Genomic DNA, 23,782 nt, shown 5'->3' with positions numbered 1-23,782 from the left:
TGGGGCCTCAGGCCAGCCTGCTCCCCATCCCCACATCATCCCTAGGGCCAGCCATGCCGACTCTGAGTACTTCACACACGTTCCCTTGTCTCTTGGACATCACACCAGCCCCGAGTGGCCGGCATTCTCCTGGCCTCACTGCTGCGTGTTCTGACAGCCACAGCTGGCCACCAGTGAGAGGGACACCTCTGTTAAGTAGTGAGGGCCCCAGCCAGGAATACTGCAGCAGTGGACCCCAGCCACGGGAGTGGGCCCCAGCCAGCCCAAGGGGATGAAGCCCCACCTGAAGGCAGAGAGCCAGGCTGGCACAAGGCGGCAGAGGGAGGCCTGGCCTCCATCCCTCCGCAGGAACTGACCTGGGGGCACTGGGGCCAGCAGGCTGCCCCACCCCACCCCCGACTCAACCTGATCTCAGCCCAAAATGAGACAAAGGCTGAGGGAACCAGCCCAGCACAGCAGTTTCTGAATGCTGAGACTCGATCCAGACAGCCACTCGCAGGCGGCAGGGGAGCAGGTGGCAGCCCTGGACAAGGTTTCTGGTGACTGAGCACCTGACGGGGCTCAGCCTCGGCACAGCGGGTTGCTGCGAGGTGGCCTGGCTGGTGTGGGTGACAGGCGAGCCTAGAGCAAGTGACAGACCACAGCGTCGGAGCGCAACTTCCAGGTGGGACTGTGGGCGGGGCAGGAACCACCTCTGGCTTCTTGTATCTCCCCGGCACCAAGCTCACGGCCTGGCAAAAGAAGGGTCCTGGACTCTGCTGTAATACAATTCTGACTGTTGGTTCACCGAATGAACAATAAGTGAACGGGCCGCTGAGACGGGCCACTGTGCCCATTAGACTCAAGACCAGCAGGTGTGAGGGCAGGAACAGGGCCTGGCTCAGCCACCTCGCCCGCCTGGCAGCAGGTCAGAGACGGGACACAGAGGCACTGCTGCAGCAGCTCTGACCTCAGCTGCCCTGCAGGTCTGGCAAGGGTGTGCCTTCTGGGCCAGCCTGGAGAGGAGGGAAGCAGCACGGGAGGGACTACGGTCTGTCATCCGTTGCAGCAGGACAGGTCAGTCACAGGTGCAACCTCTGAAAACACCTGGGACCTGGCTGCGTGGCAGCAGTACAAGAACTAGGATTAATTTTACCGGAAGACACAGCCAAGATCCACACAGGCGGGCCCAGGAGAGGCCCTGGCCTGGAAAGGGCACGCACAGCCGTCCACGGTGGGGAGGGCAGCACCCTGGCCCACGGCCCCACTTGGGGAAGAGCCAGAGGCGGCCCAGGCCGTGCCTGCAGAGGAGCTGCCCCACGCTGACCCCAAGGAAGGGCCAGGACACAAAGCCCTGCTTGCTGCAAACGGGACACCTTGGCTGCCGGTTCCCCGGGCTGACAGCTGCCCTCTCACACGTACTCCCCACAGTCGGAGATGATGACCTTCTGCTTGGGTTTCCCGTCCTTGCTGCCCTGGGCCTTTGCAAGCAAAACAGAAGAGGAGGAATCAGAGGGAGGGAGGGTGGAGAGGAAAGGGCAGCTCAGGATACCCGCCCCACCCCCTGCCCCCCCACCCCCAGCAGCAGCAGCCGTGGCCTCTCTCTCCAGGCCCCAGAGCCCCCACTCCTGCCTTCCCACACGGCTGTGTGTCGGGGGGCCCGGGCGGCTGCCCACCTCAATCTGCCGCAAGACGTCCAGGCCTTCCGTGATCTCCCCAAATACCACGTGCTTGCCGTCCAGCCAATCCGTCTTATCACGTCAGGAAGAACTGGGAGCCATTGGTGTTTGGGCCAGAGTTGGCCATGGAGAGCAGGCCTGGGGGAGAGAACGACCACATCGACCCCCTCCACCCTGCTCCCAGCCCTCAGGACGTCTGGTAGTAGAGGGAGGAGCGTAAATGCTGCTGGGATGTCTGGCCCTCAGAGGATGTCTGTGCACACTGCTGTCAGCCTTTCAGACAGGCAGGCTCAGACTCTGGGATGTACAGAGTCTTGGATGCCTTGTCTTCCACTCAACTGATAGTCAATGAAACGCTAAGCATGGTTGTTTCGATCATTTTATACTAGTTTGTCCTTTCATTAATTCATTCAACAAATACTTATTACTTCATAACCAGGCACCTGTTGAACCCTGGGGACACTGGTCCCAGGCCTGGTGGAGCCCACAGTCTAGCGGAAAAGAGTCACTCACAAGTTAAATATTGATTCATCTCAGGAATGCAAGCTTGGTTTAATATCCAGAAACCAATGTAATAAACCGTATCAATAGAATAAAGAACAAAACCCACATAATAATCTCAATAGATGCAGGAAAAAAATCCAACACCTTTTCATAAGAACACCCAACAAACGAGGAACAAAAGGGAACTTCCTTAATCTGATAAAGGATATCTACAAAAAAACACACAGTTTTCCAATTCTAGGTATATACTTAAGAGAAATAAATACACATGCCCACACAAAAACGTATATATGAATGTTCACAGCAGCACCATAACAGCCAAAAATTAGAAACAACCCAAATGTCCATCAACTTATGAATACACTGTGGTATACCCATAAGTGGAATATTAATTGGCAATAAAAAAAGAATGAAATACTGATACACACTATATTGTAGATGAACATTTTTTAAAACATTATGGTAAATGAAAGAAGCCAGTCACAAAAGCCTACAATTTTATGATTGTGTTTACATGAAATGCCCATCATAGGCAAATCCACAAAGAAGATCAGTGTTTGCCTAGGGCTGGGGGCAAGGGGATCAGGGAATGCCTGCTGAAGAGTGTGGGGCTTCTTTTTGGAGGTGATGAAAACATTCTAAAATTACATGTGGGGATGGCTACATGACTATGTGAATTCATTAGAAACCACTGAAATGTATACTTTATTTTTATTTTTTGGCCACACCATGCAGCATGCGGGATCTTAGTTCTCCAACCAGGGATCGAACTCACACACCCTGCATTGGGAGCACGGAGTCTTTAACCACTGGACCGCCAGGGAAGTCCTGAAATGTATACTTTAAATGGGTGAACTGAATGGTACGTGAATTCTACCTCAATGAAACTGTTAAAAAATAAAGATAATTATGCTCTGAAATAGTGAAGCCTAGTGGCAGAGATGTTTGCTCAGTGAATGAGAGCACAAAAGACAGTCACCTCAGACAGACACACACACACTGGTGACAGTATCACAGAAGGCTTTCTGGAGGAAGTGACGTCCCAGTTTAGTCTAAAAGGCCCAGGTTTGGCAGGGGCTGATGGAGTGTAGCATGAGGAGCTGCAGTTCATCTGTGGCAATAAGAAACTCCAGCCCTCGTGGCTGGGCCTCTAAAACGCGTGCTCCCTTCAAATGGGGACTGAGTCCCACTCTACTTTCAGGCCGGAGTTGATCAGGGTGCCTGACACATAATGGACTGGCCCTGTGAATATCTATTTTAAATATTTAAATATTTACCGCAGGTTTACTGTGTGTCAGACACTGTTCCAGAATACAATGGTGAACAAGAAAGACTAAGTCCTGCCCTCATGAGGCTGACATTCTCAGGAGACATAAGACAATAATTAAGTAAAAGAGTAAATTTATAATATGATTTCAGATAACCAGTGCGTGAAGAAAAATGAAGCTGATTAAAAAGAAGAGCAAGACGGTAGGAAAGCCCATTTTAGAGAGGCAAGGGCAGGCTTCTTGGGCTAGACGACCTGTGGGCGATGCCCAGAGGACATGAGGGGCGAAGCCTGTGGGTGCTGGCGGAGGAAGCCTCCAGGAGAGGAGCCAGCACCTGCCACGGCCCTGTGGGGAGTGAGCTCTGGGTGTCTGAGGAACAGCCAGACGACTGCAGTGGGGGCAGAGAGGGTGAGCAGCACAGTCCATGAGCTTGGAGAGGGGCCAGGACGCAGGGCAACCGGCCTGTAGGACCAGATGCTACACGAGATGCGCCACGGGGGGGCTGTCAGCAGGAGAGCAATGTGATGAGAGTTACTCTTAACAAGGACTGCTCTGACCACCTTGCAGAGATTAGACTCTGCGGGGGAAGAGGCAAGAGTGGAAGGAGGGAGATGAGCTCGGGGACGCTGGTGGTGGTGGAGGAAGGTGAAGAGCAGCTGCACCAGGAGGTGAACTGAAGACAGATGCACCTGCCATCCAGGCAACAGAGGAGGGGGGCAAGGATGAGTCCTAAGCTTCTGACCAAGCAGCCGGGTAGATGGTGGCTGAAACAGGGGAGTTGAGGAGGGAGCGCTCAGGGCTGAAGAGCAAGAGCTGCTTGGGCACGTGAGGTCTGCGACCCCGCTGGGATGTCCAGGGAAGACAGCGGGAGAGCAGCAGCGAGACATACACGGGGGCGAGATAAATTCAGCAGACATGAGGGAAAGCCCCGGGACGGGACAGGATTGTCTAGGGCAGTGACTCTAAATAGGGTAATGCTGCCCCCTCGAGGCTATTTGGAAAGTTCAAGGCATGGTTTTGGTTGTCAGTAATACTGGGGAGGAAGCAGGCATGTCCTGCAATGTCCCACCTAATGAAGAATTATTCTAAATCCTCTTAGACTTTCAGTGCCCAGACAAACATTCATGCAGGTGACAAATATCTGTTTATAATGATCTAAGCCTAGAACCTAACTCCATTTTACATGTAAATCCAAAGATTTATTATGTAGAATTTTTTCAGAAATGGACCTACCACATAAACTGAGGGAATAGTCACATTTTTTTTGTTCAGAATATTACCAAGAGATTTTCACTGTTTCAGAAAATCATGTTGCCGTGACTCTGGTGACATGCCATGCCAGTGTCAGTCAGTCCATGTTGCTAACCTGCTCCAGGCAGAAGTTCATGTGTTTGAATATTCCATACATGCAGTTGTGTCCAAGCATCTAAATACCAAAATGCATATTATTTTATTCTAAATTACTTTCCTTTATGTTATAATACTACTTTTTAAAAATTAGGTATTGACAGGATATATTAGCTGTGACTTTCATTTCAGCATATAGTGAAGTATCAGTTCTTAGAGGTGGGCACGAGAACCGTTAAGTAAAGAGTAAGTGTAGACAGAGAAGAAAAACCAGGGCTGAGCTTTGAGTCCCTCTAGCAACTTGGAGGTGGGGAGGAGGAGAAAGGAAAGGGAACTGAAGACGAGCAGCCTATGAGGCACAAAGAGAACGGAAGATGAGGTGTTCTGCCAGCAAGTGAAGAAAGGGGTTCAGGAAGGGCGTGATTCATAGTATCAAGTGCTACTGAGAGGTGGAAAAAGAGGGCCCGAGGCTTGGCTGCTGGCAAGATGGAGGCTGTTGGCATATTCAACAAGAGCAAGGCGTGGTGGGGAAGGAAGTCTCACTGGAGGGGGCTGAGGAAAGAAACAGAAGCCATGAGCTTACACAACTCTTAAGAAGTTTTGCTAAAAAGGGACCAGAGAATTAATGTGGCAGCTGGAGGGGGAACACAGGGTCGAGGGAGAGTTATTTTATTTCTTTAAAGGCTGGCAGCACTGCAGCATGAGGGGGACTGGAGGAGGCAGTAAAGGGAGGGGAGGACCCAGGGTCTGATGGGAACTGAGAAGAGAGGACAGCACATCTTTCTCATTGTTCCTACTGCTCAGTGAGATAAGAAGCAAGATCATTAGCTGGGAGGGAGAGTGGAGGGGCAACGCTGGAGATCTGAGGATCGAGGAAAAGGAGTGTTTTCTTCTCAGACTGTGGATGAGGATCAATCAGCGATCTGCGAGGACTGCTGGGCTGTGCTCCTCAACCTGAAGGGGACCCGGTGCGTGGGCACATGGGAGTTTTGTACCAGGTGAGCAGGAGAGAGCAAGCAAAAGGCAGTGTAGCTGGAAGGCAAGAGTGAGGGAAGCACAGCTGGTGACGGAGCCCGGGAAATGAGGAGGCAGACGCAAACAAACGTCAGTGTTTTGGGGGTGGGGGAGGGGAGGGGTTGGACCACGACTGTGTGAGCAGATGATACATTTCAACTATAAATACCTCAGAAAGGACATTACTGTGACCACGATGAAACCTGAATATGCACTGTAGGTGACAGTATTGTATCAGTGTTAATTTTCTGCGTTTGATAACTATATATTGTGGTAATACTAAAAATGCCCTTGTTCTTAGGAAATAACACAATGAGGTATTTAGTGGTGAAAGTGTGTGAGGTCTCTGACTTACTCTCAAATGGCTGCTCCCAAATAGACATTGTCTATAAATATATACAGAAAGAGACTAGAATAAGTGGGGAACGATGGTCACCAGCAAACAACTGGTGATGTGGGTGAACGGCATATAAAAGGTTTACAGGCAGGGGCTCCTTGTTCTGTTCTGGTAAATTTTTGGTAAACTTGAAATTATATAAAATAAAAAGTTACAAAAACAGTAACAACACATCATTGTAGCAGCAGGACCAGGCTATACGCCTTTTCCTCTTAAAAGGAGGCAAGCATGAACTTGAGTAAGTCAAAATAAAAAACAAAAAAACCTTTAGAAGCCTAAAGCTCTAGCCAGGCTGAATGCCTCTCCTCTGTTCACTGGGTGGCAGTCTGGAGACCAGAACCACAGCCCATCACTCCCCCCGCACAGTCACCTGGCCCCAGCCCGGCCCGCCGATCACCACCCACCGATGGGGTCCCCACCTGGTCCCATGTGTTTGAGGATGAAGTTTTCATCATCAAACTTTCCCATAGATAGACTTGCCCCTGGTGCTGCTGTGGTTGGTGAAATCGCCGCCCTGGCACATGAACTGGGGGATGATGTGGTGGAAGCTGCTGCCCTTGAAGCCAAAGCCCTTCTCATGGGTGCACAGGCAGCGGAAATTCTCCGGGGCCGAGAAAGGAAAAGGTGCCGGGGTTAAAAATATCTAACTGGAGAGTTAAACCTCCAGCTCTCAGAATCTGAGAAAGTATATATTACCTTCACTTGAAGTAAACGTTTACTAGTGGTATAGCACACAAAGAGACTGAACAGACCAGGGGAATAGAACAGACAGTCCAGAAACAGACCAAGGTACATATAATTCAGTATTTCATAAAAGCTGTCATCTTAAAATCGTTGGGGCAAAAATGGACATTTTCTAAAATGGTGCTGGGACATATGAACAAACATTTGAAAAAAGGTGAAGCTGGATTTACAACTTACCTCACTGCAAGAATAAACTCCAAATGGATCAGATATCTAAATGTAAAGAAAAAATTAATTATCGGTACTAGAGGACAACGTGGGTTGGATTCTTCTATAACCTGGGTGTAAGGAAGGACTTTCCAACTATCACTCAAAACCCAGGGGCAATTAAAAAAAAAAATTCAACAACTTTTGCATGGCAAAAAAACTATAAACAAAGTAAAAACAACAACAAAAAATGACAAACTGGGAGAAATATTCATTGGCAACGTATATCACAGAAAATCTAATATCCCCATATATGAAGAACTCTTAAAAAGTGGAAGGAAAAACAAGATCAAACTTAACAGAAAAAGCGACAGAAGACATAAAAAAATCATTTTGGGGGGACAGTTTTTGTTATAAGTCATTAAATATATAAAAAGATATTCTTTGACAACCATAATAAGAAAAACATAAATTAAAACTATCAATACTTTGAGATACCATTTCTTGCCTATCAGACTAGCCAAAATTCAAAAACTTAAAAACACAATCTGTGAGTGAAGCCAGGGAAACAGGTATTCCCACACATTACTAGAGGGAATGCAAAATGATACCTCTTTGTAGGAGAATTTGGCAATATCTAACAAAACTACTTGTGCATTTACCCTTTGACCCAGTAACCCTACTTTTAGGAATGACCCTGAAGATATACCTCCAACGATATGAAATCCACATACACGTTATTTGTAACCGCAGTATAATGGAAACAACCTAAATGCCCAAGCACCAGAATCTTGCTGAATAAACTATGGTATGTCCACCTTGTGAAGTATTATGAACAAGAATAGGAGATCTCTGTGAACTGATACGGAGTGATTTCCAGGATATGTTGTTTAGTGAGAAAAGCAAAGTGCAAAAGAGAATACACAATATGCTACATGCTGTGAAAGAAGGAAGGAAATAAGGAAATACTCCTATATCTGTTCATTTTTGCAAAAGGAAACAAAAGGAGGATCAACCAGGAACTAATGAAATTGGTTACTCATAGAAGGTGGGTGGGAATAGGGGCAGAGGGAGTGGGAGGGAGTGACACAACTCCATGTGTGCCTCTTGGTATAGTTTTGATTTCTGAAGCCTGTCAGTGTTTATTCAAAAAATAAAACTAAATCAATAAGGCCGGGGGTGGGGGTGGAACCCCTAAAACGGAACACAAAGAGAAACAAGTGAGAACTTAAGTTAAATGGATAACTTAGCCATATAGAAGAAAGGAATCTAAGAACTCTTTGAACACAGTATTTGGACCCTTTACAGACTGAAGAAAAAGAACTGCAAAAAAACTGTTTGTTGGTAGTGGTACAAATGTAGCAATTCTGAAACTATTTTGTACTGTAGGATTGAACAGTATGTGAATATACTGATGTTATTGGGAGCCAAGGCTCTCGCTGTGGGAGAAAGGTGATATAAATATGTAGTATTAGACAGAAATTAGAGTATCAGTATGAATTCATGACTTAAAGATACACACACACACACACACACACACTTCCTACTGGAAGGCTGAAAGGGCCTAGGCTCAGTGACACCCCAGAAGCAGTGTACCTCCTCAGGATCCAGATCTTGATTTCTAATTATTATTTCCTACTAAAAGGAACAGGAGCTTCTTGGAGAAATGGCTGATTCCAGGGTCAGAGCAGAGACAGTACCAGATAAGCCCAGATCTTTTTATCGTACGAGAAAGTAAGGAAATGCTCAAAAAATGAGTGTCAAATGGATATAGGAGCAGACTTGAGGGGGCTCCTGATGGCCAAACTTAGGACAGTCTGAGCAACTGACGAGTGAGTGTAACGGAGTAGAACATGAATAAAAAGACTCATGAGTGCACACGAACACACGGACCTACTAACGCAAAACAAATAAAGGGGGAAGGAAGAAGAGAAAGCTCTTATTCATAGCAGATGGCTAATTAGAATAAATGTAGAAATGCTAATGTTTTTAATACAGAGGGAGCAATAATTAGAAAATTACCATCACGGTAATAATTGACTTAGTCTAGAATCAAAAACAGAATACCAAAAATCACAAGGTAAAAAGTCTTAAATGTCTCCTTAAAAGTCACTTATCAATTACAAAGGGGAATAAAAGTACCTTGTGAGTGGGAAAAACCGGCAGACACAACCTTAACCAAGTAACCCTCACCAGTAATGGAAAAATAGACATAAGTGACAGGGAGACAGACATGTCACTTCTGGAGTATTGCAAAGAATACCAAAAATAACCTGAATCTAATGAGGAAACAAACTCAAATGAGGAACATTCTATAAAACAACTGGCCTGGAGTCTTCAAAAATGACAATGTCATAAAAGACAAAGGCTGAGGAACAGTTCCAGATTAAAGGAGATTAAACTGACACAACAAACACAGTACATGATTCTACATTAGTGGGAGAAAGGTTTCTATGAAGGACGGTATTAGGATATCAGAAATGATATCCTGGGGACTTCCCTGGCGGTCCAGTGGTTAAGACTCCGTGCTCCCAGTGCAGGGGGCACAGGTTTGATCCCTGGTCAGGGAACTAAGATCCTGCATGCTGAATGGCTCGGCCAAAAAAAAAAAAAAAAAAAGATTTCCTGTAAGGACAGCCCTAAATCAGTGCTCATTAGCGAGTGCTATGTCCCTGGGGGTCCAGGAACCAAGAAGTAGAAGCTGGAGTGGTCCTGGTTACCATCACTCCTGTTACTTTCCATCCCTGCAACTCAAGCCTCTGTGGGTCTAGAGGTCCTGGTTCCTAGTGGGCACACCTTCACCAGTGGAGACAACCAGACTCCCATTACACTTTAAGCTATGCCACTGGGTGATCACTTCAGGCTCCTTGTGCCAGGTGACAAGCAGGTAAGAAAAGGAGTCATCATCTTGGCGAGATTCTTGACCTTGGTCTTTAGGAGGTAGGTCTGCTGTTACACAACAGGTCTGGTCAGAATATGTTTGGGGGACCCATGGGACCTCTCTTGTACTCCCCTGCCCAATCTTGATGGGCAGCCATGGCCTGGGAAGGGCACAATGACCAGGAGCTCAAATCCCCTTGGAAAAAGGTCTAGGTCACCTCATCAGGTAAGCCATGTAGACAAGCAGAGAAGCCAGCTGAGGTGAGGGTGAGAGGAATCTGGAATAAAGTAGAGGAGGGAGATGACAAGTATCGTTTGTGGTTCTGAGACCAAGAGCAGCAATGGATTATAGTTCCATTAACATTCCTCTAGAAATTTCCCCAGAAAAAGAGACCAACCAGAGTCCTGGAGGAGCCGTTCCCGGGTGAAGTAAGCGGATCTGAGTTGCCAGATGGGTGGACTGCAATGGATGCTGCGGTTAAGCCCACAGATCCTCTCCAAGACCAAGACGTGCATTCCCTCACCCCCTCACCTCCCAGGAGTGTTGGATGCTACCAGCCCCAGGATGGGTCCCATTCAGGAAATGCCTTTGGCCAAAGAGAGCTGCCTCACCACTCCTGGGAATCAGCCAGAATTCATGACTGGTCCATATGAGGGTACAAAAGCCTGGCCCCCTGGCCTAAAATTCAGAGCTGGACATTCTGGAGGGATATCCAAGCTCCCAAACTCCCCATGGGATCAGCTGAGGTCTCTGTGTGACTGCAAGGCTGGTCAATTACTCTATTTTTGCCCCATCTACTCCACTCATTCTCTTACAGAAGTTGTTCCTGAGATCACTCCCCAATAAACTTCCTGCGTCCACCTCTCCATGAGTCTGTTTCCCAGAAAAACTGACCTATAACAGCCAAAAACTGAGAAAAATCAAGTAGCAGTAACATGAATATATTTTTCAGAGATAGAGCAATAAAAGTCAAAATAATCACCTAAAGGAAAAGAATGTTGCCTCTGGCAGGGCAGAAAAATTATGACGATGGGGGAGCAGAAGAATGTCACGTTTTGTAACAAACTCCAAAGAACAATTTTCTTTAAACTGTATGCAATTATGACTTTGATAAGCATTAAAAAAAAAAAAAAAAAAGCTAGATTGAAACAAACAAAAGCAGGATCATGGGTAAAAAGAGTAATTATGAATATTTAAGGAAATAGGCAACGTACAACAACTGTCAATAGTAGTTACCTCTGTGAGATGGGCTGGAGATAGTGAGGAGAAAAATTTTAGCTTTTAATTTATAACTTAAAAATTGTAACCTTCCAGGGGAGAAACCTGGCAGAGATCTCCTTAACCAAGTGGTCAAAGTTAACATCACAAACATTGGAACTGACCTCGAGTACTTCCTCATATGATGCACTAACAAGGAAACAACGTTCTTCTGAGGTATTCCTGCCGAAACACATAATCTAAATCTAATCATGCGGAAGTACCAGGCAAAGACAAACCAAGAAACAATCTTAGAAACAACTGGCCTGTCTCTTCAAAGATGTCAAGATCAAGAAAGACAATAAAAAACTGAGAAACTGTTAGAAATAAAAGGAGACTAAAGAGACCCCACACACACTAAATGCAATGTGTGACTCCTTGTCAAGGAACAGAAATTGTTAACATTACTATAAAGAACAATATTGGGATAAGTGATGAAATTTGAATATGACCTGAAGATTAGTTAATAGTGTTATACTGATGTTAAATTTCCTGATTTTGATAGCTGTACTATGATTATGTAAGAGAATATTCTTGTTCTTAGGAAATTCATACTGAAGAATGATGTATGTCTTCAACTTCCTCTCAACTAGGATGGGGGTAAAAAAAATACACGTATGTATGTATGTATATAAACAAAATGATAAAGCGTAAGGGCAAAAAAGTAAATTAATCAACAGTTAAAGGATATATGAGAGTTCCTTGTACTATTCGTATAGAATTCTTATTCTATCTGTAAGTTTGAAAATATATCAAAACAAAATTATTTTTAAAAACCCCAATAAAATCAAATGGGAGAGTAATTAAAACAAATCACAAAACTTTCAACTGCTTACTCTTTCTAACAGTCCTAAGCCTTTATGGAATTTCAAAAATGCCTGTTCTGGGAGTTCCCTGGCGGTCCAGTGGTTAGGACTCCATGCTTCCACTGCAGGGAGCATGCGTCCAATCCCTGGTCAGGGAACTAAGATCCCACAAGCCATGTGGCGTGGCAAAAAAAAGAAAGAAAAGCCTGTTCTGCCTCATTTGTCACTAGATGCTGAGATCTAAGATGCCTCAGATAGACTCAGGTAGAAATAGTCAAGGGCCCAGGAGTCCAGGCAGCTTCCTCAGCCACTAGCTTCCCGGCCATCCTGACCGGAGTGCTGCTCACCTGCTGTCATGGGAACGACGTCTGAACGCAGGAGCATCTGGATGCGGCCTGCTGGCTTGTTCCTGACCTTGATATCCATGTACACCTGAGGGTTTAACTGGGCCTTTTTTTACAGCGGGCTCTCCCTAGACGCAGGAGAAATGGCCAGGTTAGACAGAACAGCCTGACTCCCCAACTAGGAGAGCAAGTGTTCTTCTGAAGACACCCCAGAACCCACTGCAGTGAACGGGCTGAGCAAGGCACCGACAGGAAAGGCCTTGGGCCCTGATGGGGCTGCAGAAGGTGGAGGCCATGGCCACGGCCCCCAGCCGGACACCCAGTGACAGGAGACCTCAGCACTGTCTACCCGGAGCCCCACCCCTCAGGCATTTTATCTCATCTCACTCCCTCAGACACGTCAGCTCGCTTTGCCTTCACTCTCCCCTGCAGTCACAGAACAACGCTTTTCTGGCTCAAAACACAAAACTCTCAACAACTTCAACTTCCAGTTCAAGCCCACCCACCTTAGTCAGTTAAACGGACCCACTTCTGCAACACCACCCCCTTCCTCTATGCTTAGCCCTGCATATCCACAGGCTGGCTGCAGTGGAAGCAAGGAGGGCCTAAGTGCTCAGAAAGGAGACAGTGGAGGAAGTTGGGCCTTGCTTAGTGCTCCAAATGGACAAGGCTAATTAGACAATAAAACATTCAATAGAAACCTTCCCACCTGTTTGACAGAGAAAACTCTACTGTCTCTGTCTGACCTCTTTGTAGTGTGGATTAGGTCAACACGTAGGTATAAGCTCTCAGGCCAATCCCTAGGTTATTAAATAAGATAGGGCTTCTGCCCTTGAAGGACTGGCTACTCAGTGAGGGAGGGGCAGCCACAACTGTGAGAGGCACACAGATCCTAGAGCCCCACAGCCTTGGTTCAAACCTCAGCCCCACCACTTCTGAGCTATGTAACGTCCACAAGTTATTCGACCTCACTGTGCCCTAGTTTCGTCACCTAGACTTGGGGATAATATTAGTACTTACCTCAAAGGACTGCCAATAGGATTAAATATTTGTAAAGCCATTAGTGCCCGGCAAAGAGTAAGCAATATTTAAAATACGTTAAATAGGGCTTCCCTGGTGGCGCGGTGGTTGAGAATCTGCCTGCTAATGTAGGGGACACGGGTTCAAGCCCTGGTCTGGGAGGATCCCACATGCCATGGAGCAGCTAGGCCCGTGAGCCACAACTACTGAGCCTGTGTGTCTGGAGCCTGTGCTCCGCAACAAGAGAGGCCGTGATAGTGAGAGGCCCGTGCACCGCGATGAAGAGTGGCCCTTGCTTGCCACAACCAGAGAAAGCCCTCGCACAGAAACGAAGACCCAACACAGCCAAAAATAAATAAATAATTTTTAAAATAAATAAATACTCCTGTTCTCTGTTTAAAAATAATAATAATAAAATACAATAAAATACGTTAAATAAGTAATGTCAAAACAATGCAGTAAATGCTAGGATAGCGGGTCCCATGGAAGCCCAGAGGCCATGCAAGCCCAGAAGGGAGGGATGAAAGGTGAGTAGGAATTAGCCAGATTATGTTGGAAAGGTCATTTTAGGCAAAGGAACTGCTTATGCAAAAACACAAGAGATTTGGGAACTCCCTGGCGGTCCAGTGGTTAGGATTCTGCGCTTTCAGTGTCGAGGGAGCAGGCTCAATCCCTGGTCTGGGAACTAAGATCCAGCAAGCCACACAGCGTGGCCCAATTTAAAAAAACAAAACAACACCTGAGATTTGTAGGTAACTATAAATTTGTAGATAACTACAGATTTATAGGTAACTATAGTCTCTTGTTTCCTAGAATGTAAAATGGGGCTACAATATAAAGAGATGAGCAGGGTCAGAACATGGAGAGCCCTTCTGTGCCTCTGATGTAGCCCAGACTCAATCCTATACATGAGGGAGGTCCTTAAAATGCTTGTGGAGAGCAATTATCCTCAGATCCATCCTTCAGAAAGCTCCTCCTGGCTACTCAGATCAGGAGGAAGCAGGCCTGCGACAGAGAGACCAGTTAGGAAGCTACTATCATTATTCACAGGACAGAAGATGGAGGCTAAACCAAGATAATGTAGTAGGAACAGACAGGAGAGGCAAGAGTCAGGAAGACTTAGAAGATAAAATAAGCAGAATATGGCAACGCATCATGTGTGAATTAAAATAAACTGAAGCTTCTGGTTTGAGTGACCAGAAGGCAGCAAAATTAGCTAAAATCAGGCACTCAGGGAGACCAGAGTGAAAGGCAAGAGGAAATCCACCTGGGATGTGCTTTGTTTATTTATGGCGACTGTGAGACATTCAGGCAGAAGTATGTGAAGCCCAGGAGAGAGGCCAGGGCTAGGACTAGAGATAAAGAAATCACCAGAACCCTGCCTGAGCGGCTGCGATAATCTCAGAGAAGGGACAAAAGTGGCTGAAATGCACAAGGACATTGTGGAGAAAGGAGGCGAGCGCTACGGAAGGAACTCAGAGAAACACCACTGTGGAAAGGGTGGACAGAGGAGAAGGAGCCCCTGTATTATTCTGAGGAGCAAGGGTCAAGATGTGTGTCAAGAAGCAGGAGAAAGCGCCCAGGCGTGGGGAGCCCTGGACCTGGGGAAGGGCCTCTGTGGAATCAGGGTAGGAGCAGGAAGACAGGGAGTCTGGAGCCAAAGTCTTCAGTGATGGAGCGGGCAAGATCGTTGGATGACGGGTACTGGTGGTGTCCTCTGTCATCTGAGATACCCCCTCGTTGAACAGCCGTCACAAATCGACACCAAGCACACATAAGGCACTTCTCACCCAGTGCCCTGCAAGGACAAGACACCCACACTTTCTCCATTCAATTCCCCCAACACCATCCACAGCAGAAGTGTGCTGGGTGCAGAGTGCCAGCCGCTCTGGAAGCGCAGCCTGCAATCTCACCTCCTGGGTTTCCACTTTGGGAGGCTCTGACCCTTCTTCCTCTTTCCTCTCTTCAAGAGTCTTCCTAGAAAACATTTTCAACCAGTCATCATCTGACAAAAATGAAAGGAAAGAATCAAACAGATGTTAAGAAACTCAAGCTATCAGCCAACTGCTCATTAGCCACGTCCAAGTCTTTGCTGCTTTGGTCAGCACTACGTGGATGCATAAAGTGGACTCACTACATGGACACACTACGTGACTCTCACAGGCCATAGAAAATAAGTTACATCTTAGGAACCCCCCAGGGCAATGAAAGCTGTCACTGGGAAATGTCAGGCCTTCAAGTCCAGCTCTTAGCACAGGTGGGTGAGAATAAGGAGGAAGGACTCAGCCGTGTCAAAAGGGAAGTCCCAGCCCTTGTCAAGGCTGGAAGGGCACAGTCTATGTCTATGTCCCAAAGCAAGACTTTCATGGGGACAAGGCCTCCAGCTTTCTGAGAAACTCAAACTCTTTATTTCCTTGGAGGTGCTGCATTCTCTTCTCTACCCTACACCACCCTACTCATGTACACATTACCCCACAGCAGGAAGTAAGACAGAGATAAAAATGCAACAGAGGCCACAGCTGAGGACGTGATGGGGTATCTGTGGTTGCCCCCACTCACCTGGTCTGGACAAGCCTTCCTTAATTCTCACTGCTTTGGCCAAACTGACATGGATTGTCCACCCAAACATTTCAGATTCATTCTGAAAAGGGTGCAATACAACTCAGCTGCTTAAACCTTGTTAGGTTGAAAGAAGACCTGGCAGCCTTCCATTTACTTCTAAGAAGCCTGAGACTTGCTCATGATTAGTCCTAAGTTGGGAGCCTGCAACCCCCAATGGCCAGCTAAGCACAAAGCTCACCACAGAGGGCTTCCCTGGTGGCGCAGTGGTTGAGAATCTGCCTACCAATGTAGGGGACACGGGTTCAAGCCCTGGTCTGGGAAGATCCCACATGCCGCAGAGCAACTGGGTCCGTGAGCCACAGCTACTGAGCCTGCGCGTCTGGAGCTTGTGCTCTGCAACACGAGAGGCCACGACAATGAGAGGCCCACGCACCGCGATGAAGAGTGGCCCCCACTCGCCGCAACTAGAGAAAGCCCTCACACAGAATTGAAGACCCAACACAGCCTAAATAAATAAATAAATTTATTAAAAAAAAAAAGCTCACCACAGAAAGCCCCTGAGCCACCACACACTTCCTCTATTTCACCACCAACAACAGAAAGGTCTGCTGGCATAATCTTTGGATCTGAGCTCAGGACTCTGAAATTAAAAGGGTAAACGCAGTTACCAAATACCTGAGTCCACCTTAAAAAGACAAGAGCAGTACTGAACTGGAAAATGATAGTATTGCTGACTGTTGAGGGGCATGTTTGATGAAAGAATGACAGAGAACATGGTAACATGGAATAATGTTTAAGAATATTTCAAAATCCAAGAATAACTGATACCAGGAGAAGGTGGGTAGACAGCTTTTTAAAAAAGGTTTGTGGGACTTCCCTCGTGGTGCAGTGGTTAGGAATCTGCCTGCCAATGCAGGGGACACAGGTTCGAGCCCTGGTCTGGGAGGATCCCACATGCCGTGGAGCAACTAGGCCCGTGCGCCACAACGGCTGAGCCTGCGCTCTAGAGCCCGCGAGCCAGAACTACTGAGCCCAAGTGCTTAGAGCCTGTGGTTCACAACAAGAGAGGCCACCGCAATGAGAAGCCCGGGCACTGCAGTGAAGAGCAGCCCCTGCTCGCCACAACTAGAGAGGGCCAGCACGCAACAATGAAGACCCAATGCAGCCAAAAATAAATAAATAAATTTATAAAATACTTGAAAAAAAAAAAAAGGTTTGTTTGAGGCCTTTTCATGAAAACTAAAAAAAGAAAGAAAAAAAGGATTCCTTAATTTAATAAGATTTAGGTTACATATTATAGCTATGTCTTTGTTCTTAGAAACAGACAAATAAAGTACTAACTTTATTTCTAGTGATTAAGAAAAAACTGAATGATGGCATGAAATAACATCCTTATTTCACATTTAGTCATGAAGAGTGATCACAAAGGTTTTAAACAAGGGCAAAAGCATTTAAGGGTTTTTTATGGCAGGCAAACTAATAGCCTGCCCAAAGATGTCCACCTAGCGACTTCCCTGGTGGTCCAGTGGGTAAGACTCTGCTCTCCCAATGCAGGGGGCCCAGCTTCGACCCCTGGTCAGGGAACCAGATCCCACATGCATGCCGCAACTAAGAAGTCCGCATGCCACAACTAAAGATCCCACATGCTGCAACTAAACATGTCTCAATGAAGATCCCGCGTGCCGCAACTAAGACCCAGTGCAGCCTAAGTAAATAAATAAATATTAAACAAACAAACAAAGATGTCCACCTACTCCCCAGAACCTATGAATATGTGATATTACGTGGCAAAAAGGAATTAAGGTTGCTAGTCAGCTGACCTTAAAATAAGGATATTATCCTGGATTATTCAGATGGGCCCAACGTAATCACAAGGATCCTCTAAATGTGAAGAGGGAGACAGAGGACTCTGTTTCAGAGTGATGCGCTGTGAAAAAAACTCACCCTGCCATTGCCAGCTTGAAGCTAGAAGGGGCTAAGAGTCAAGGAATATAGCCATTCTCTAGAAGCTGAGAAAAAGGCAAAGAAACATTCTCCCCTATAGCCCCCAGAAGGAACACAACTCTGCCGAAATCTTCATTTTAGCTCCAAAGTGAGACTCACTTTGGACTTCTGACCTCCAGAACTGTAAGATAACACATTAGTGTTGTTTTTAAGCCACCAAATTTGTGGTAATTCAGCAACAGGAATTCAAATCCTTTTCTTTTGAAGTACCCAACCTGTCATAATCCTTCTATGGGTTTTCTCTTTCTCAGTTGTTAATTGGTTTAACTTTATGAGAGCATCACTATTCAATGGCTCAAAAAAGCCTCACATTTTTGACTAGAGCCAACTAGAGAAGTTTTCCACAATCCCTACCATATGCTTCATGAGATCCTGCCTCTTATACAAGATTCACCATTTAACCTTGCAGTCAAGTTACACTCTATTTGCAGTATATTGCCCTAGCCTACAGGTTGGCAAACTTTCTATAAAGGGCTAGATAGTAAATATTTCAGGCGTTGTGGGATACATACAGTCTCTGCTGCATGTTCTTCTTCTTCTTTTTTTTTTTTTTATGACCCTTAAAAGTATAAAAACCATTTAACTCATAGGCCATATAAAAAACAGCCTGCAGGGCTTCCCTGGTGGCACAGTGGTTGAGAGTCTGCCTGCCAATGCAGGGGACACGGGTTCGTGCCCCAGTCCGGGAAGATCCCACATGCCGCGGAGCGGCTGGGCCTGTGAGCCATGGCCACTGAGCCTGCGCATCCGGAGCCTGTGCTCCACAACGGGAGAGGCCACAACAGTGAGAGGCCCGCGTACCGCAAAAAACAAAAACAAACAAAAAAAACAAGAAAAAAAACAGCCTGCAGAATGGATTTGGCCCATAGACTTAGTTTGCTGACTCCTGACATAGATATAAAAATGTCAGGGAGAGATTGGCCAATAAGATGGTTGACATTTATACAAATGTTAAATGGGGAGGATTTCTGAATAAGAATTAATTTTATAAGCAGCCAGTTCCTAGTGAATACTTTCAAATAACGGCAACTTCTGCTTCCTTTATAACTTTGAAACTGTGGAAACTGGAAACACAATATGTGCATCAGGGTCCCATGTAGCACCAAAACACAGCTTCAGTGAAAAGCAAGATTCTCAGCCATACCATGTTTTTTTTTTTTTTTTTTGCGGTATGCGGGCCTCTCACTGTTGTGACCTCTCCCATTGCAGAGCACAGGCTCCGGACACGCAGGCTCAGTGGCCACGGCCCACGGGCCCAGCCGCTCCGCGGCATGCGGGATCTTCCCGGACCGGGGCACGAACCCGTTTCCCCTGCATCGGCAGGTGGACTCTCAATCACTGTGCCACCAGGGAAGCCGCATACCATGTTTTTGATAGTTGCTTCGGCATCCTGCCAAAAGAATACAAGGAAAAAGTTGATGTGTGTAGTTCAACTCTTTGTAGCTAGCACGCAAACTAAAACTCAGTACCACAAGCTTTGGAAAAACAAGATGCTACTTCCCTTCCTACGGCCTAGATTGTATGTATTTAACAAAGAGCATGTACTAACTGCTTGTTGGAGCTGGTGGTGTAAAGATGGGTGCTCAGGTTATGGACACAGAATACACACAGGAAATAGGAAAGAGCAGTGCCAGGCCAGAAGGCTCAGGGCTCTGCAGGGCCTGTCTTTCACATTCTGACTACATGAAGGGAACTCTGAACCAGGGCTTGTGCGCCTTCCTTCAACCAGAACTTCCTGTCTCTTGGCAACTGTCACCACCAAGCCACTATAGAGGGTTGAATAGTGTCCCCCCAAATTTCAGGTCTATCCAAACCTCAGGATGTGACCCTGTTTAGAAATACTCTTTGCAGATGAAATTAGTTAAGATGAGGTCATAATGAATTAGGGTGGGCCATAACTCCAATGACTAGTGTCCTCATAAGAAGAGAAGACAGAGAGATACATGCAGTGGAAAAGACCATGTGAAGACGGGGGCAGAGACTGAAGTGATGAACTTATAACTTCAGAGACTGAAGTTATAAGCCAAAAAAATGCCAAGGATTGCTAGGAAGAGTCAAGGAAAGACTCCTCAGAGGGACGCGGCCCTGCCAATACCTTGATTTCAGACTTCTAGACTCCAAGTTATGAGAATAAATTTGTTTTTTTAAGCCACAAAGTTTGTAGTAATTTGTATGGCAGCCCCAGAAAATTACTACATCCGCTCAAATGGAGAGTGGCACCTTTTGTAACCAATGACAACAGCAACACTAGTCAAATACTAACCAGGGAAAATTTCTTACCTCTGCCAACTCAGATTCAACAAAAGCAAATCCTCGGTGCTTTTCTATAATAGCAGAAATGGGTAGTTAATATGTGGGCAATAGGAGGAAATACGCCATATCCAGATGCCATTCAAAAAGCAAAAATCTAATTTTTACATTTTTCTTGGTTTATTCAACAATGTTTCCAGAAATATTAAAGTTATTTTGTGTGTTTTAACAAACATACTAAATAGTGAACTAAGTTTTTAAATTTTGTAGTATTCAATTCTACCACTAAGAATGGAAGATTTAAGTTACTTTCCAAGCATTTTGGGAATCTTTGTTTACAAGACTTACAGAAAGTAGAAAAAGTTGTCGATCTGTCAATTACTCATTCCAACTGAGCATCAACTGCATACAGAGCACTGACTTCACTACCGGGTTAGGTGACTATTAAAGCACAGTGCTTGGCCTCAGGAAAAAGTTAATTTAGTTGGTGGAGAGCAAGAGCAATAGGAGTTACTCATTTATATAACTCAGAGGTAGAAGGACCAAAAAGCCAATCTTATCCTTTCATTTAAGCATTGAGGCAATGAAGGCTCAGAGAGTTTAAGTGTCGCACAAAGTTAGTGGCAAGGCTGGGTCTAAAACTCCTATCTTAGAAAATAACAGCCAAGGATCAAATAGAAACGTGCATATAACTGTGACACCAACTGAGTGTCAACTGTGACACCAACTCACCCTGGTGAGCAGAGGCCAAGGCTCCCCTGCCGAGGCTAAGCTTGTCCGCTGCCCTCTGCTTTTTAAAAGCATAGCTGCCAGGCTTTCCTGGTGGCGCAGTGGTTAAGAATCCGCCTGCCGGGTTTTCCTGGTGGCGCAGTGGTTGAGAGTCTGCCTGCCGATGCAGGGGACGTGGGTTCGTGCCCTGGTCCGGGAAGATCCCACATGCCGTGGAGCGGCTGGGCCTGTGAGCCATGGCCGCTGAGCCTGCGCGTCCGGAGCCTGTGCTCCGCAACCGGAGAGGCCACAACAGTGAGAGGCCCGCGTACCACAAAAAAAAAAAAAGAATCCGCCTGCCAATGCAAGGGACATGGGTTCGAGCCCTGGTCCGGGAAGATCCCACATGCTGTGGAACAACTAAGCCCGTGCACCACAACTACTGAGCCTGCGCTCTGGAGCCCACAAGCCACAACTTCTGAGCCCGCACGCCTAGAGCCCGTGCTCTGCAACAAGAGAAGCTACTGCAATTAGAAGCCTGTGCACTGAAACAAAGAGGAGCCCCCGCTCGCCACAACTAGAGAAAGCCCGTGTGGAGCAACGAAGACCCAATGCAGCCAAAAATAAATAAATAAAATTAAATTAAAAAAAAATAAAAGCATAGCTGCCAAGAAGGGAGGTCTGGTCCACAGGGACGTGGGGTGATACAACACCCAGACCTTTTAAGATTTTTCTAAGATTACCTTCCTACTGGCTCTTTTTTCTTTTTTTTTTTGTATTTTATTTTTTTATACAGCAGGTTCTTATTAGTTATCCATTTTATACATATTAGTGTATACACGTCAATCCCAATCTCCCAATTCATCCCACACCCCCTCCCCCACCACTGGTTCTTACTATATGGTTTATATTTTAAATGATCAGAAATCAAAGCCCCCAAATGATTCCAAGGTAGAGAAAGCCTTTCCTCAAATCCAACAAATTGTCAATCTCTGTAAATTTCAGCCCATAACCACCCCACCATCCTGGGCTTGCTGTCCTCAGAACATTCCATCACCAAGATCACAGTCACACTGACCTAGAGAGATATCCTCCTGAACTTCAATACATACCAACCATACACAGAATGCTCATGACTTAAAATGTCTCAAGTTCTTTTCCTGGCATTAGGCAGCTGAATATGAGTGACACTGAATAAACACCTGTTTCATAATCCAGTGGAATCTGAATATCTGTGATGTCTCCAGAAGGAATAAAAGCAGCACGAAGAATTTTGCCATCCATCTCCTCTGCCAGCCCACCTGCAAAGACACCAAGTGCTTTCTGAACCGATGTCCCCCACACTCTTGGTACGGCTGCTGTAACACCCTGTCAGCAAGACAGCCACAGGGAGGGCAAGGAGGGGTCCCTATAGTCTTTTGGGTATACAAATGACTTGTGAGGTACACTCCTCTCCCCATCCCTCTTCAGACCTACATCTAGCCCCTGGTTATTGTAAATGGGCTGACTGCTTCCAGTTTCTCTCTCTCTACACAGCCACTAGAATGACTCCAAGAAAGGGCAAATCTGATTACATCACTGTCCTGCCAAATAGTCTCCAAAAGTTCACCAATGACCACAGGACAGAATCCAAATTCTTAGCATGGCACGTAAGACTTTCAGAACTTGAGCCCTACCCACCTCTCTAGCCTCTTCTCTCCTTGCTTCCCCAATGCAAATTACTTGCCCCAAGTGCTAGACTGCTTCACCCCTCTGGGCTTTCACTCTCGCTGCTCTCCATTCAAGCAACAGCCTCTTCCAGCTTAGCTACCTGCTTAACTCCTAATCTTTCAAATCTCTGGCCCCTGTGCCTCCAGGAAGCTTGCCCTTACCTCTCTGGATGGAGTGGTCATTTCCCAAAACCCCCAACCCGCCTTTTGTTAACACTGCCATACAATAGCATCATAGAGTTCACCAACCCGCGTAGCAAGGCTATTTCCGTTATTTCCCAATTATTCTTGGAGTTCCTTTACCTAAGGGGGCAGGGCTGCAGAATTTAGGGAATGAATGAGCATGACAGTTTGGGATGCGGTCTGAGGTCGCAATAACAGATCTCACTACCTTCCAGGGTCCAGGGTCAGAGGGGAAAGGGGTCTGGGCAGAGCTAGGGCCCGCAAAGCCATTAGGTCACAGATGCTCACAAGCTGAGGGGTAGACCCCCACAAGAGACCCCGGCCCAGGCTGCCACATGCCGCCTGGGGCCCTGGGTCTGCACCCAGTCCACACGGCCCCCAACTTGGACTCAGTCCGAGCCCCGCCTCAACCCCACGCCAGCTCACCCTAGTTCAGGACCCATTTGGTGGCAGCCATCTTGCTCCTCGGCTCTTCCGCCGGAAGCCGTTACCTGGGCCCCGCCTACGGCCCCACCCCCTCACCGGCTGGCACGCAAGCTCCCACACTGCTCAGGTCCCAGGAAGCTAGGTTTGGAGGGACAGTCTGACGTTAATAGAAGAAACATACTCGCATTAACTGCGGACATTAGAAAATAGGGGAACCTACATTAGATTGGGCCTTTACATGGGTTAAGGCGAAAGCATACCTTGAGAAAAAGGGGGAACCTGCCAAGAGGCACAAACCAGGGAACATTGCAGGGAAAGGGACCACCTGGGTAAGGCCCTGAGGAAGGACAGCCTGCTAATTTTCAAGGAAGAAGGGGAAAAAAAAGTGTTGCTGCAGGACAGGGAGAGCAAGTAGAGTAGTTGACCCTGACCAGGTTAAGGTCGCTTCAAGGACTGAAGGAACCACAGAACATTTTGGCCTCCAGCCACTTGGATCTCTGGAAACTTTTCCTACTGCCAGCTGCAGAATCTGAGCAAGTGGACCTGCCTGCAG

The 23,782-nt window shown here is 46.6% G+C and overlaps 1 pseudogene; it reads right to left on the bottom strand.

Annotated features, from left to right (window-relative positions):
* Positions 1-1,218: 1,218 nt before the first annotated feature.
* LOC138842873 (peptidyl-prolyl cis-trans isomerase E-like) lies at positions 1,219-23,260 on the bottom strand (annotated as a pseudogene).
* Positions 23,261-23,782: the final 522 nt, after the last annotated feature.

This window comes from Globicephala melas, chromosome 1 (genome assembly GCF_963455315.2).
Source record: "Globicephala melas chromosome 1, mGloMel1.2, whole genome shotgun sequence".
NCBI classification, from domain to species: domain Eukaryota; kingdom Metazoa; phylum Chordata; class Mammalia; order Artiodactyla; family Delphinidae; genus Globicephala; species Globicephala melas.
Note: the sequence above shows the minus strand (reverse complement) of the source record. Positions and strands in the feature narration are given on the sequence as shown.